The 15,082-nt window shown below is 48.0% G+C and overlaps 1 protein-coding gene across 1 annotated transcript in view; it reads right to left on the reverse strand.

Annotated features, from left to right (window-relative positions):
- Positions 1 to 15,082, reverse strand: part of CDC37 (cell division cycle 37, HSP90 cochaperone) — a 59,855-nt gene that overhangs the window by 26,945 nt on the left and 17,828 nt on the right. The window lies entirely within an intron of this gene.

Here is a 15,082-nt window from a genome sequence, read left to right on the forward strand (position 1 = left end):
CTAAATCTTTTCTGACACTTGTTGCTTACAAGTAAAAATCCTGTATTTTCTGCCAGAAAATCACTTAGACCCCCCCAAAAATTATATATATATTTTTTTTAGCAGAGATCCTAGGGAATAAAATAGCGGTTGTTGCAATATTTTATGTCACACGGCATTTGCAAGGAGGTCTTTCAAATGCATTTTTTGGGGAAAAATACACTATTTAAAAAAAAAAAAAAATAAATAATTAAATACAGTAAAGTTAGCCCATTTTTTTTTTCGTCCAAACGTTTTGACTACCTGTTTTTATTTAATATATAGTTTTGTTTTTAATCTAAATCATACATACAAGTAAACTGATTGGAGGTTTGTTTTGTTTAATAAATGTTTAAATGTAAGAAATTTTCTGTATCACTTATGAAGACTGCTTTCACACTGGAGCGGGCAGGCGTTGATGGTAAAACGCAAGTTTTAGCGGCTCTTTACCATCATTTTAGCGGTGCTATTTGGCTGCTAGTGGGGCACATATAACCCAGCTAGCGGCCGAGGAAGAGCTTAAATGTGCCCGTGAAGCCGCGCTGCCAATTCGCATTGCATGCGCTTCGGCAGTGGTGCCCATATCAATGGGCAGGAGTGGTGGAGGAGCGGTATACACCACTCCAAACGTGCTGCTTGCAGGACTTTTTTTTTTAAGATCCTGCCAGCGCATCGCCTCAGTGTGAAAGCACTCGGCTCCCCTGCAGTCTGTGTGAAAGGCAATTTTACAGGCACTTTACAGGCGCTATTTTTAGCCCAAAAGCGCCTGAAAAACGCCCCAGTGGGAAAGGTGTGTTAGATTTTATGAGATCAAGGGGGATTAAAAAAAAAAAATCGGCCTAACATATCGGCATCATATATCGGCTATCGGCCGCCATGATTTCTAAATATCGGCATCGGCCAGAGAAAAACCCATATCGGTCGACTTCTAGTACCATTACCAAATCTAACCTAACAAGTCCCCTGCCAGCCTTAAAAAAAAAAAAAAAACATGAGACACTATTCCTCCCACTGACACCAATGATGGCGCTCTATTACCCCCATGACATCATCGCCCCCCCCCATGACATCACCGCCCCCCAAGACATCACCGCGATGACATCATCGCCCCCCATGACATCACCGCGATGACATCATCGCCCCCCATGACATCACCGCGATGACATCATCGCCACCCATGACATCACCGCGATGACATCATCGCCCCCCATGACATCACCGCGATGACATCATCGCCCCCATGACATCACCGCGATGACATCATCGCCCCCATGACATCACCGCGATGACATCATCGCCCCCATGACATCACCGCGATGACATCATCGCCCCCATGACATCACCGGGATGACATCATCGCCCCCATGACATCATCGCCCACAATGACATCATCACACATGACATTGCAATGACATCATCGCCCGCGTTATCATTGCCATGACATTAGGGGTGCAACGGATCACCACCGATCCGCAATCCGGATGGGCCGGCCTGTTCCGATCGGCACCCTATGTGATCCGAGGCCGCGGTGTCGGCCTAGCTCCGGAGCGGGCGGCTATCTTGGTACACCCGGAGGTGGCGACCTGCGCACTGACGTCACCCCCAGCGCAAGTTGTTCAGCCTGTGCTTGTGAATGCAGCCTGTGTCCGGAGGAGTCACGCTGGATACCGTGCTCCTTCAGAAAACTTATTTTATGCAGGTACCATTACCAAATCTAACAAGTCCCCTGCCAGCCTTAAAAAAAAAAAAAAAAAAAAAAAACACGAGACACTATTCCTCCCACTGACACCAATGATGAGGATCTAATCCTCCCACTGACACCAATGATGGGGCTCTAATCCTCCCAGTGACACCAATGATGGGGCTCTAATCCTCCCACTGACACCAATGATGGGGCTCTAATCCTCCCACTGACACCAATGATGGGGCTCTAATCCTCCCACTGACACCAATGATGGGGCTCTAATCCTCCCACTGACACCAATGATGGGGCTCTAATCCTCCCACTGACACCAATGATGGGGCTCTAATCCTCCCACTGACACCAATGATGGGGCTCTAATCCTCCCACTGACACCAATGATGGGGCTCTAATCCTCCCACTGACACCAATGATGGGGCTCTAATCCTCCCACTGACACCAATGATGGGGCTCTAATCCTCCCACTGACACCAATGATGGGGCTCTAATCCTCCCACTGACACCAATGATGGGGCTCTAATCCTCCCACTGACACCAATGATGGGGCTCTAATCCTCCCACTGACACCAATGATGGGGCTCTAATCCTCCCACTGACACCAATGATGGGGCTCTAATCCTCCCACTGACACCAATGATGGGGCTCTAATCCTCCCACTGACACCAATGATGGGGCACTATTCTCCCCCCATGACATCACTGCGATGACATCATCGCCCCCCCATGACATCACTGCGATGACATCATCGCCCCCCATGACATCACTGCGATGACATCATCGCCCCCCATGACATCACTGCGATGACATCATCGCCCCCCCATGACATCACTGCGATGACATCATCGCCCCCCATGACATCACTGCGATGACATCATCGCCCCCATGACATCACCGCGATGACATCATCGCCCCCATGACATCACCGCGATGACATCATCGCCCCCATGACATCACCGCGATGACATCATCGCCCCCATGACATGACCGCGATGACATCATCGCCCACAATGACATCACCGCGATGACATCATCGCCCCCCATGACATCACCACACATGACATTGCAATAACATCATCGCCCGCGATATCATCGCCATGACATTAGGGGTGCAACGGATCACCACCGATCCGCGATCCGGACGGGCCAGCCTGTTCCGATCAGCACCCCATGTGATCCGAGGCCGCGGTGTCGGCCTAGCTCCGGAGCGGGCGGCTATCTTGGTACACCCGGAGGTGGCGACCTGCGCGCTGACGTCACCCCCAGCGCAAGTTGTTCAGCCTGTGCTTGTGAATGCAGCCTGTGTCCGGAGGAGTCACGCTGGATACCGTGCTCCTTCAGAAAACTTATTTTATGCAGGTACCATTACCAAATCTAACAAGTCCCCTGCCAGCCTTAAAAAAAAAAAAAAAAAAAAAACACGAGACACTATTCCTCCCACTGACACCAATGATGAGGATCTAATCCTCCCACTGACACCAATGATGGGGCTCTATTCCTCCCAGTGACACCAATGATGGGGCACTATTCTCCCCCCATGACATCACCGCGATGACATCATCGCCCCCCCATGACATCACCGCGATGACATCATCGCCCCCCCATGACATCACCGCGATGACATCATCGCCCCCCCCCATGACATCACCGCGATGACATCCCCCCCCCCATGACATCACCGCGATGACATCATCGCCCCCCCCCATGACATCACCGCGATGACATCATCGCCCCCCCATGACATCACCGCGATGACATCATCGCCCCCCCCCATGACATCACCGCGATGACATCACCGCCCCCCATGACATCACCGCGATGACATCATCGCCCCCCATGACATCACCGCGATGACATCATCGCCCCCCATGACATCACCGCGATGACATCATCGCCCCCCATGACATCACCGTGATGACATCATCGCCCCCATGACATCACCGCAATGACATCATCGCCGCCCATGACATCACCGCGATGACATCATCGCCGCCCATGTCATCACCGCGATGACATCATCGCCGCCCATGACATCACCGCGATGACATCATCGCCCCCATGACATCACTGCGATGACATCATCGCCCACGATGACATCGCTAGAGGTCGACCGATATTTGCCGTTTTTTAATTAATCGGCTTCGGCCGATTGTGATGATAAAAAGGCCGATTTAGAACAGCGGGACTTTGAAATGACTTCTGTATAGAAGTCAGTGTAAGTTGCCTGAGTCGTCATAGAAACCCTTTCCTCCTCTCTGGGCAGACTGCCAAGAAAAGAACAGAAAGATACAATGTTTACACTTCTGAATGAATGAAATCATCTCTGTGTGTAGAAGTTCTCAGTTTAACCATTTAAAGACTAAATCTTTTCTGACACTTGTTGCTTACAAGTAAAAATCCTGTATTTTCTGCCAGAAAATCACTTAGACCCCCCAAAAATTATATATATTTTTTTTAGCAGAGATCCTAGGGAATAAAATAGCGGTTGTTGCAATATTTTATGTCACACGGCATTTGCACAGAGGTCTTTCAAATGCATTTTTTGGGGAAAAATACACTATTTAAAATAAAAAAAAATTAAATACAGTAAAGTTAGCCCATTTTTTTTTTCGTCCAAACGTTTTGACTACCTGTTTTTATTTAACCACTTCCCACCCGGCCAATGCATATATACGGCCGGGTGGGAGCCGTCTACTCCTGACAGGCCGTTCAGGAACGTCCTTCAGGAGTAGCGGGATCGCGCGCGCGCAGCGGCGCGATCCCGATGTGCTCGTGTCACCCGGACACGGCACATCTCAGATCGGCAGGAGGGCTCTGTGATTGGCCCTCCTGATCACATGACGGCCGTGTCCAATCACGGCCGTCATGTGATGTAAACAAACAGCCGGTTGCTAGGCAATCAGCTCTCCTCTCATCACACGGAAGTCACCGCTGAGGAGAGGAGAGCAGAACGCTGCAGCCGGCTGATGATCAGTGAGTATGGGCTGCTTTTTACTCACTGATCATCAGTGTAGTGTAAACACACAACACACCACACAGTATAAACACAGTCCCCAAAACACACATGTCCCCAAATAATAAAAACACATGTCCCTAATAATAAAAACATGTCCCCCACATATGTCCCACTAAAATCACATGTCCCAATGATTATCTGCACACATATGTACGTGATCACCTGCACACATATGTACATGATCATTTGCGTACATATGTCCGTGATCACACAAACCAATTATTATACACTTAACGGAATTTTTTTTACCAAACACATGTAGCAGAATACATTTTGGCTTAAATTTATGACAAAATTTGATTTTATTGGATTTCTTTTCAAATAGAAAAAATAAAATATTGTTTTTTTCCAAATTTCCGCTATTTTTGCGCTTATATCGCAAAAAAAAAAAAAAAACGGATTCGTGAATAAATAACACCAAAATAAAGCTCTATTTGTGCGAACAAAATGATAACAATTTCATTTGGGTACAGTGTAGCATGACCGCGCAATTGTCACTGAAAGCGCTAGAGCGCTGAAAGCTGAAAATTGGGCTGGGAAGGAAGGGGGTGAAAGTGCCCTGTATTGTAGTGGTTAATATAGAATTTTGTTTTTAATCTAAATCATACATACAAGTAAACTGATTGGAGGTTTGTTTTGTTTAATAAATGTTTAAATGTAAGAAATTTTCTGTATCACTTATGAAGACTGCTTTCACACTGGAGCGGGCAGGCGTTGATGGTAAAACGCAAGTTTTAGCGGCTCTTTACCATCATTTTAGCGGTGCTATTTGGCTGCTAGTGGGGCACATATAACCCAGCTAGCGGCCGAGGAAGAGCTTAAATGTGCCCGTGAAGCCACGCTGCCAATTCGCATTGCATGCGCTTCGGCAGTGGTGCCCATATCAATGGGCAGGAGTGGTGGAGGAGCGGTATACACCACTCCAAACGTGCTGCTTGCAGGACTTTTTTTTTTTAAGATCCTGCCAGCGCATCGCCTCAGTGTGAAAGCACTCTGTCTTTCACACAGACTGCAGGGGAGCCATTTTGCAAGCACTTTACAGGCGCTATTTTTAGCCCAAAAGCGCCTGAAAAACGCCCCAGTGGGAAAGGTGTGTTAGATTTTATGAGATCAAGGGGGATTAAAAAAAAAAAAAAAATCGGCCTAACATATCGGCCCAAAAAAAAAAAAATCGGCATCATATATCGGCTATCGGCCGCCATGATTTCTAAATATCGGCATCGGCCAGAGAAAAACCCATATCGGTCGACCTCTAGTACCATTACCAAATCTAACCTAACAAGTCCCCTGCCAGCCTTAAAAAAAAAAAAAAAAACACGAGACACTATTCCTCCCACTGACACCAATGATGGCGCTCTAATCCTACAAATGATGGCGCTCTAATCCTCCCAGTGACACCAATGATGTGGCTCTATTACCCCCATGACATCAGCGCCCCCCATGACATCACCCCCATGACATCATCGCCCCCCATGACATCACCGTGATGACATCATCGCCCCCCCATGACATCACCGCGATGACATCATCGCCCCCCATGACATCACCGCGATGACATCATCGCCCCCCATGACATCACCGCGATTACATCATCGCCCCCCATGACATCACCGCAATGACATCATCGCCCCCCATGACATCACCGCAATGACATCATCGCCCACAATGACATCACTGCGATGACATCATCGCTCCGATGACATCACCACACATGACATTGCAATAACATCATCGCCCGCGATATCATCGCCATGACATTAGGGGTGCAACGGATCACCACCGATCCGCGATCCGGACGGGCCAGCCTGTTCCGATCGGCACCCCATGTGATCCGAGGCCGCGGTGTCGGCCTAGCTCCGGAGCGGGCGGCTATCTTGGTACACCCGGAGGTGGCGACCTGCGCACTGACGTCACCCCCAGCGCAAGTTGTTCAGCCTGTGCTTGTGAATGCAGCCTGTGTCCGGAGGAGTCACGCTGGATACCGTGCTCCTTCAGAAAACTTATGTTATGCAGGTACCATTACCAAATCTAACATAACAAGTCCCCTGCCAGTCTTAAAAAAAAAAAAAAAAAAAAACACGAGACACTATTCCTCCCACTGACACCAATGATGAGGATCTAATCCTCCCACTGACACCAATGGTGGGGCTCTATTCCTCCCAGTGACACTAATGATGGGGCTCTAATCCTCCCACTAACACCAATGATGGGGCTCTAATCCTCCCACTGACACCAATGATGGGGCTCTAATCCTCCCACTGACACCAATGATGGGGCTCTAATCCTCCCACTATCACCAATGATGGGGCTCTAATCCTCCCACTATCACCAATGATGGGGCACTATTCTCCCCCCATGACATCACTGCGATGACATCATCGCCCCATGACATCACTGCGATGACATCATCGCCCCCATGACATCACTACGATGACATCATCGCCCCCATGACATCACCGCGATGACATCATCGCCCCCCATGACATCACCGCGATGACATCATCGCCCCCCATGACATCACCGCGATGACATCATCGCCCCCCATGACATCACCGCGATTACATCATCGCCCCCCATGACATCATCGCTAGAGGTCGACCGATATTTGCCGTTTTTTAATTAATCGGCATCGGCCGATTGTGATGATAAAAAGGCCGATTTAGCGGGACTTTGAAATGACTTCTGTATAGAAGTCAGTGTAAGTTGCCTGAGTCGTCATAGAAACCCTTTCCTCCTCTCTGGGCAGACTGCCAAGAAAAGAACAGAAAGATACAATGTTTACACTTCTGAATGAATGAAATCATCTCTGTGTGTAGAAGTTCTCAGTTTAACCATTTAACCACTTGAGGACCGCCGTATTGCCATTGTACGTCAGCACAATGGCACAGGCAGGCATAATCACGTACATCTACGTGATTGCCTTCCAGCGGGTGGGGGGTCCGATCGGACCCCCTCCCGCTGGTTACGGCGGTCCGATTCGGTCCAGGAGCGCTCCGTGATGAGGGGATGGCCGTTGGTTTTCGGCCACCCCCTCTGGATCGCTCCTGGCCAATGAGAAGCTTCCTCCCCTGTGTATTGTTTACACAGGAAGGAGGAAGTGATGTCATTCTCCTCGGGGCGGTCTTTTTGACAGGACTACGAGGAGAACAGTAAAAGTAAGTGTGCACCAACACTACACTGACATGTAGGTACACACAGGCACACAAACCCCCCCCCGATCCCCCCCCCGCCCCCCCTCCCCCCCCCAGTCACAGTGTCACTGATTGCATTGATCATTTCTTTACTGATCAATGCATTCAGTGTCAGTTGTGACAGTAAAAACTGTCAGGACAGTTAGTGTTAGGTCCAGGGTAGCCCCCTATCACCCCCCAATAAAGATTTAACCCCGTGATTGCCCCTAGAGTTAACCCTTTCACCCCCTTTTGCCAGTGTCACTAAGCGATCATTTTTCTGATCGCTGCATGTGTCGCTAGGTAGCTAGTTATTTTTTTAGGTTCACCGCCAGGTTTTTATATCGCTAGGTACCCCGATATACTACCCAATAATGGTTTTAACCCCCGTGATTGCCGCTAGTTAACCCTTTCACCCCCTTTTGCCAGTGTCACTAAGCGATCATTTTTCTGATCGCTGCATGTGTCGCTAGGTAGCTAGTTATTTTTTTAGGTTCACCGCCAGGTTTTTATATCGCTAGGTACCCCGATATACTACCCAATAATGGTTTTAACCCCCTGATTGCCGCTAGTTAACCCTTTCACCCCCTTTTGCCAGTGTCACTAAGCGATCGTTTTTCTGATCGCTGCATTAGTGTCGCTACAGTCGCTAGGTAGCTAGTTATTTTTTTAGGTTCACCGCCAGGTTTTTATAGCGCTAGGTACCCCGATATACTACCCAATAATGGTTTTAACCCCCTGATTTCCGCTAGTTAACCCTTTCACCCCCTTTTGCCAGTGTCACTAAGCGATAATTTTTCTGAACGCTGCATCAGTGTCGCTAGGTAGCTAGTTATTTTTTTAGGTTCACCGCCAGGTTTTTATAGCGCTAGGTACCCCGATATACTACCCAATAATGGCTTTAACCCCCTGATTGCTGCTAGTTAACCCTTTCACCCCCTTTCACCAGCGATCACAGTATAAGTGTCACTGGTGACGCTGGTTAGCCAGTTAGTTATTTAGGTTCCCCGTCAGGTTTTTATATAGCGCCAGGGACCCCCATATACTACCTAATAAAAATTTGAACCCCCTGATTGCCCCTAGTTAACCCTTTCACCACTGATCACCGTATAAGTGTTACGGGTGACTCTGGTTAGTTTGTTTTTTATAGCATTTTATATTCAAATCCGGAAGGCAGTGCTTGGTTTTCGGGGTCCCGTACGTGGCTAGGCTCCCAAAAAGTCCCCCACATGTGGTATCCCCGTACTCGGGAGAAGCAGCAGAATTTATTTTGGGGTGTCATTTCACATATGCCCATAGCATGTGTGAGCAATATATCATTTAGTGACAACTTGGTGCAAAAAAAAAAAGTTTGTAATATTCCCGCAACTTGTGGCAAAATATAAAATATTCCATGGACTCAACATGCCTCTCAGTAAATAGCTTGGGGTGTCTACTTTCCAAAATGGGGTCATTTTGGGGGGTTTTGTGCTATTTTGGCATTTTATGGCCTTCGAAACTGTGATAGGTAGTGAGGAGTTAAATCAAAAATTTGCACCCTTAGAAATCCTGAAGGTGGTGATTGGTTTTCGGGGTGCCCTGCGCGACTAGACTCCCAAAAAGTCCCACACACGTGGTATCGCCATACTCGGGAGAAGTAGCGGAATATATTTTGGGGTGCAATTCCACATATAACCATGGCATGTGTGAGCAATATATCATTTAGTGACAACTTTTTGTAAAAAAAAATTTTTTGTTTTTTTTTTGTCATTATTCAATCCCTTAGGACAAAAAAAATAAATATTCAATGGGCTCAACATACCCATCAGCAATTTCCTTGGGGTGTCTACTTTCCAAAATGGGGTCATTTGGGGGGGATTTGTACTGCCCTGCCATTTTAGCACCTCAAGAAATGAGATAGGCAGTCATAAATTAAAAGCTGTGTAAATTCCAGAAAATGTACTCTAGTTTGTAGACGCTATAACTTTTGCGCAAACCAAAAAATATACGCTTATTGACATTTTTTTTACTAAAGACATGTGGCTAAATAAATTTTGCCCTCAATGTATGACTAAAATTTAGTTTATTCGATTTTTCTTATAACAAAAAGAAGAAAATATCTTTTTTTTTCAAAATTTTCGCTCTTTTTCCATTTATATCGCAAAAAAAAAAAATCGCAGAGGCAATCAAATACCATCAAAAGAAAGCTCTATTTGTGGGAAGAAAAGGACGCAAATTTCGTTTGGGTGCAATATTGCATGACCGCGCAATTACCAGTTAAAGCAGCGCAGTGCGAAATTGCAAAAAGACCTCTGGTCCTTAAGGTGTTTATTGGTCCGGAGCTGAAGTGGTTAAAGACTAAATCTTTTCTGACACTTGTTGCTTACAAGTAAAAATCCTGTATTTTCTGCCAGAAAATCACTTAGACCCCCCAAAAATTATATATATTTTTTTAGCAGAGATCCTAGGGAATAAAATAGCGGTTGTTGCAATATTTTATGTCACACGGCATTTGCACAGAGGTCTTTCAAATGCATTTTTTGGGGAAAAATTCACTATTTAAAAAAAAAAAAAAAAAAAAAAAAAATTAAATACAGTAAAGTTAGCCCATTTTTTTTTTCGTCCAAACGTTTTGACTACCTGTTTTTATTTAATATAGAATTTTGTTTTTAATCTAAATCATACATACAAGTAAACTGATTGGAGGTTTGTTTTGTTTAATAAATGTTTAAATGTAAGAAATTTTCTGTATCACTTATGAAGACTGCTTTCACACTGGAGCGGGCAGGCGTTGATGGTAAAACGCAAGTTTTAGCGGCTCTTTACCATCATTTTAGCGGTGCTATTTGGCTGCTAGTGGGGCACATATAACCCAGCTAGCGGCCGAGGAAGAGCTTAAATGTGCCCGTGAAGCCACGCTGCCAATTCGCATTGCATGCGCTTCGGCAGTGGTGCCCATATCAATGGGCAGGAGTGGTGGAGGAGCGGTATACACCACTCCAAACGTGCTGCTTGCAGGACTTTTTTTTTTTAAGATCCTGCCAGCGCATCGCCTCAGTGTGAAAGCACTCTGTCTTTCACACAGACTGCAGGGGAGCCATTTTGCAAGCACTTTACAGGCGCTATTTTTAGCCCAAAAGCGCCTGAAAAACGCCCCAGTGGGAAAGGTGTGTTAGATTTTATGAGATCAAGGGGGATTAAAAAAAAAAAAATCGGCCTAACATATCGGCCCAAAAAAAAAATCGGCATCATATATCGGCTATCGGCCGCCATGATTTCTAAATATCGGCATCGGCCAGAGAAAAACCGATATCGGTCGACCTCTAGTACCATTACCAAATCTAACCTAACAAGTCCCCTGCCAGCCTTAAAAAAAAAAAAAAAAAAAAAACACGAGACACTATTCCTCCCACTGACACCAATGATGAGGATCTAATCCTCCCACTGACACCAATGATGAGGATCTAATCCTCCCACTGACACCAATGATGAGGATCTAATCCTCCCAGTGACACCAATGATGGGGCTCTATTCCTCCCAGTGACACCAATGATGGGGCTCTAATCCTCCCAGTGACACCAATGATGGGGCTCCAATCCTCCCAGTGAAACCAATGATGGGGCTCTATTCTCCCCCCATCACATCACTGCGATGACATCATCGCCCCCCCATGACATCACCGCGATGACATCATCGCCCCCCATGACATCACCGCGATGACATCATCGCCCCCCATGACATCACCGCGATGACATCATCGCCCACAATGACATCACCGCGATGACATCATCGCTCCGATGACATCACCACACATGACATTGCAATAACATCATCGCCCGCGATATCATCGCCATGACATTAGGGGTGCAACGGATCACCACCGATCCGCGATCCGGACGGGCCAGCCTGTTCCGATCGGCACCCCATGTGATCCGAGGCCGCGGTGTCGGCCTAGCTCCGGAGCGGGCGGCTATCTTGGTACACCCGGAGGTGGCGACCTGCGCGCTGACGTCACCCCCAGCGCAAGTTGTTCAGCCTGTGCTTGTGAATGCAGCCTGTGTCCGGAGGAGTCACGCTGGATACCGTGCTCCTTCAGAAAACTTATTTTATGCAGGTACCATTACCAAATCTAACAAGTCCCCTGCCAGCCTTAAAAAAAAAAAAAAAAAAAAACACGAGACACTATTCCTCCCACTGACACCAATGATGAGGATCTAATCCTCCCACTGACACCAATGATGGGGCTCTATTCCTCCCAGTGACACCAATGATGGGGCTCTAATCCTCCCACTAACACCAATGATGGGGCTCTAAACCTACCACTGACACCAATGATGGGGCACTATTCTCCCCCCATGACATCACCGCGATGACATCATCGCCCCCCCATGACATCACCGCGATGACATCATCGCCCCCCATGACATCACCGCGATGACATCATCGCCCCCCATGACATCACCGCGATGACATCATCGCCCCCCATGACATCACCGCGATGACATCATCGCCCCCCATGACATCACCGCGATGACATCATCGCCCCCCATGACATCACCGCGATGACATCATCGCCCCCCATGACATCACCGCGATGACATCATCGCCCCCCATGACATCACCGCGATGACATCATCGCCCCCCATGACATCACCGCGATGACATCATCGCCCCCCATGACATCACCGCGATGACATCATCGCCCCCCATGACATCACCGCGATGACATCATCGCCCCCCATGACATCACCGCGATGACATCATCGCCCCCCATGACATCACCGCGATGACATCATCGCCCCCCATGACATCACCGCGATGACATCATCGCCCCCCATGACATCACCGCGATGACATCATCGCCCCCCATGACATCACCGCGATGACATCATCGCCCCCCATGACATCACCGCGATGACATCATCGCCCCCCATGACATCACCGCGATGACATCATCGCCCCCCATGACATCACCGCGATGACATCATCGCCCCCCATGACATCACCGCGATGACATCATCGCCCCCCATGACATCACCGCGATGACATCATCGCCCCCCATGACATCACCGCGATGACATCATCGCCCCCCAATGACATCACCGCGATGACATCATCGCCCCCCAATGACATCACCGCGATGACATCATCGCCCACAATGACATCATCGCTCCGATGACATCACCACACATGACATTGCAATAACATCATCGCCCGCGATATCATCACCATGACATTAGGGGTGCAACGGATCACCACCGATCCGCGATCCAGACGGGCCAGCCTGTTCCGATCGGCACCCCATGTGATCCGAGGCCGCGGTGTCGGCCTAGCTCCGGAGCGGGCGGCTATCTTGGTACACCCGGAGGTGGCGACCTGCGCACTGACGTCACCCCCAGCGCAAGTTGTTCAGCCTGTGCTTGTGAATGCAGCCTGTGTCCGGAGGAGTCACGCTGGATACCATGCTCCTTCAGAAAACTTATGTTATGCAGGTACCATTACCAAATCTAACATAACAAGTCCCCTGCCAGTCTTAAAAAAAAAAAAAAAAAAACACGAGACACTATTCCTACCACTGACACCAATGATGAGGATCTAATCCTCCCACTGACACTAATGATGGGGCTCTAATCCTCCCACTGACACCAATGATGGGGCTCTAATCCTCCCACTGACACCAATGATGGGGCTCTAATCCTCCCACTGACACCAATGATGGGGCTCTAATCCTCCCACTGACACCAATGATGGGGCTCTAATCCTCCCACTATCACCAATGATGGGGCTCTAATCCTCCCACTATCACCAATGATGGGGCTCTAATCCTCCCACTAACACCAATGATGGGGCTCTAATCCTCCCACTGACACCAATGATGAGGATCTAATCCTCCCACTGACACCAATGGTGGGGCTCTATTCCTCCCAGTGACACTAATGATGGGGCACTAATCCTCCCACTGACACCAATGATGGGGCTCTAATCCTCCCACTATCACCAATGATGGGGCTCTAATCCTCCCACTATCACCAATGATGGGGCTCTATTCTCCCCACTGTCACCAATGATGGGGCACTATTCTCCCCCCATGACATTACTGCGATGACATCATCGCCCCCATGACATCACTGCGATGACATCATCGCCCCCCATGACATCACTGCGATGACATCATCGCCCCCCATGACATCACTGCGATGACATCATCGCCCCATGACATCACTGCGATGACATCATCGCCCCATGACATCACTGCGATGACATCATCGCCCCATGACATCACTGCGATGACATCATCGCCCCCATGACATCACTGCGATTACATCATCGCCCCCATGACATCACTGCGATGACATCATCGCCCACGATGACATCATCGCTAGAGGTCGACCGATATTTGCAGTTTTTTAATTAAATCGGCATCGGCCGATTGTGATGATAAAAAGGCCGATTTAGAACAGCGGGACTTTGAAATGACTTCTGTATAGAAGTCAGTGTAAGTTGCCTGAGTCGTCATAGAAACCCTTTCCTCCTCTCTGGGCAGACTGCCAAGAAAAGAACAGAAAGACACAATGTTTACACTTGTGAATGAATGAAATCATCTCTGTGTGTAGAAGTTCTCAGTTTAACCATTTAAAGACTAAATCTTTTCTGACACTTGTTGCTTACAAGTAAAAATCCTGTATTTTCTGCCAGAAAATCACTTAGACCCCCCCAAAAATTATATATATTTTTTTTTAGCAGAGATCCTAGGGAATAAAATAGCGGTTGTTGCAATATTTTATGTCACACGGCATTTGCACAGAGGTCTTTCAAATGCATTTTTTGGGGAAAAATACACTATTTAAAAAAAAATAAATAAATTAAATACAGTAAAGTTAGCCCATTTTTTTTTTCGTCCAAACGTTTTGACTACCTGTTTTTATTTAACCACTTCCCACCCGGCCAATGCATATATACGGCCGGGTGGGAGCCGTCTACTCCTGACAGGCCGTTCAGGAACGTCCTTCAGGAGTAGCGGGATCGCGCGCGCGCGCGCAGCGGCGCGATCCCGATGTGCTCGTGTCACCCGGACACGGCACATCTCAGATCGGCAGGAGGGCTCTGTGATTGGCCCTCCTGATCACATGACGGCCGTGTCCAATCACGGCCGTCATGTGATGTAAACAAACAGCCGGTTGCTAGGCAATCAGCTCTCCT

This window comes from Lithobates pipiens, unplaced genomic scaffold, assembly GCF_037356315.1.
Source record: "Lithobates pipiens isolate NorthernLeopardFrog02 unplaced genomic scaffold, aLitPip1_a1.2 Scaffold_8, whole genome shotgun sequence".
In the NCBI taxonomy this organism is placed as follows: Eukaryota; Metazoa; Chordata; class Amphibia; order Anura; family Ranidae; genus Lithobates; species Lithobates pipiens.